The 2,521-nt window shown below is 39.0% G+C and overlaps 1 pseudogene; it reads left to right on the top strand.

Annotated features, from left to right (window-relative positions):
- Positions 1-1,195: 1,195 nt before the first annotated feature.
- LOC108315021 lies at positions 1,196-1,629 on the top strand (annotated as a pseudogene).
- Positions 1,630-2,521: the final 892 nt, after the last annotated feature.

The raw sequence follows: 2,521 nt of genomic DNA, 5'->3' as shown, positions 1-2,521 counted from the left end.
GTTCTTCACATGAGGGTAGAGAAAAATAATTGTTGTATGTGACCACTTATTTTATCACAAAATCTTTCATGGCTTGCATTTGGCCTGTGACTTTTAAATTCAAAAGTTAAGGATTTAACATCTTTGCTGTCTGCACCCTCCTGAGATAATGGACATTTTAGATCAATAACTAAATGGAGACAGATCACTTGTTGGGAGAAAAGGGGGTGCAGCGGTTAATGCCTACCCATTTCATCCACTGCACCAAGAAGTCTATATTCTAATTTAGTGTGACAGTGAATGTAGTCTGGCGAGGGAGCCTGTAAAGTCCTTGAAATCAGAAACTTTTGCTTATATTTATTTATTACTTCAGCATCCAGCTCAGTATTTGGCATATCAGAGGCAACAATCAATACATACTGAACGAATTTCATACTAATACAGTAGACTCACTCCATGAGGATTCTGTTGACATGGGAACCTCTGCTTTGCTGCCTCCTTGGTCCCCTGGCCTATAGGGACTGACTGCCCGTCATATTCCGCATGCACATGGCGGCCTCCAAATTTCTCTCCTGCTCACCTAAGATATTAGCCTGCTATCTTTCAGAAAAGGGACCAGCCAGAGGAGAGGAGCCACATACCAGCCAAGTTATTTTCAAATTCATTTTAATTCAAAAATGTTACAGCAATTTTACCCTACTTTGTTATAGTCCACTTATAATAACATTAATTGCAAGGAATGTCTCCCAAACCTAGGGTGGAATGGAAGATTTTTGTTTGACATAATGTTCATGACCTTCACTTGAGTAATTTTTTGATAGACCTAAATGAGATTAAGAAATTCTAGGACACTAAGGTTGCCCATCCACCTGAGTGAAAATCAAATATATATATATATATATATATATATATATACACACACACACACATATATATATATATATATATATAATTTCAGGATTTTAATTTTTTTATACTAAATAGGATAATTTTTATCCTAAATAAAATATATTTAAAATAAAATCATATATATATATACATATATATATATATATATATATATGAATGGATCTAACAATAATCATTCTCTTGGAAGATACCTTTGAATAATCTTTTTTTTTAAATAACCCTTTTCCTTTATGAAAAGTTTACAGCAGGCTCTCCTCAAAAAAAGTAGTCTTGGGAGCCTAGTTAACAGTGGAGAGGCAGTATTTCCCATCCAATGGCAACTGCAGAAGCTAGTGGAAGTAATGAGAAAGGACAGGGGGTAGGGACCTCTACCACCTATTACCAGTTAGAGAAGGTGGTGAAGCAAAACTCCTTGAAGGAACTGTGGCTGGTGATCCATGGGTGACTCTATAATGTCACTCACTTCACTGAGGAACACCCAGGCAGAGATGATGTTCTGCTGTTGCAGATGCAAGTGAAAGTTAAGATGCAGGCCACTCCTCTCATGCCACAGACACGCTAAAACAGTACTATATTGGTGATGTTCATCTGAGGGACCTCAAACCTGAAAATGGTAGCAAGGTTCCTTCAAAAAATGATACATGCAAAAGTTGCTGGGCATAATGGATTTTCCACATCATAGGCGCTATCCTCTTACATTACCTGTGTCACTCCTGCACATCAGAAAGCAAATCCTCCTGATAGACTTTCTTGAAGTCCGGAAGGCACACCTACTTTGGAATGAAAACTAGAGACTTGCTTTGGAGCTGCAGAAGTGCCCTCTCCTCGACTCCTGCAAGTTATATTCTTCCCCCTTGCAGCCAAGAGAGTTGGCCAGACATCCACCTCAGATCTGGGATCACTGTCCTTCATCTCTCAGATTCTTGCTCCCAAAGTACCTGCTCACTGTTCTGTGTCAAACAACTGCTGGTGTTTCTTCTCTTCACTGGTTTCCATGAGTACCCTTTTATTTCAAAGCTTTCTGTTCACACTTGCAGCTCATATGTTACAGTGACATTGCTCTTTGGTAAAAATGCCTGCTTCCAGTACTTTGAATGCACATTAGACATTCTTAACAGGGAAGCAGTCTACTGTTGAACCTTTTCCTTTTCCATTTTTCTTTTAAGTAAAATTTTTAAAGAATTCTGATTTGGCATAGGCGGAGTGTCTCATGCCTGGTATACTAGCCCTTTGGAAGGCCAAGCTAGGAGGACTGCTTCAAGCCAGAAGTTTGAGGCCATCCTGAGTAACACAGGGAGGCCCCATCTATATATTTTTATAATCTGATTTTTTTTTTTTTACTTATCATAAGGAATAGTAAAGGAATGCACCTATTACTTAAAACTGCCAGATGATTTTTGTTTCTTGTACGTGTGTGCTAAAACTATAAAGAGCTGTGTGGTCAACTCCTCCTCCTTGAGCAACGATGGAAGGTAGCTCTTCACACCCCCTGAGTCGGGCCCCTTCCCAAGTGGCACTGGGCAAAAAGATTACATTTCCCTTTTATATTTTGGAAGTGGAAAGAAACAAGGAAAGGAAGGGATGAACAGGGGTGACAGAACCCTGGTGAATTCAGAGTAATTTTTCTTTAGAA

The sequence above is a fragment of the Cebus imitator genome, unplaced genomic scaffold (genome assembly GCF_001604975.1).
Source record: "Cebus imitator isolate Cc_AM_T3 unplaced genomic scaffold, Cebus_imitator-1.0 Scaffold9, whole genome shotgun sequence".
Taxonomy (NCBI): Eukaryota; Metazoa; Chordata; class Mammalia; order Primates; family Cebidae; genus Cebus; species Cebus imitator.
Note: the sequence above shows the minus strand (reverse complement) of the source record. Positions and strands in the feature narration are given on the sequence as shown.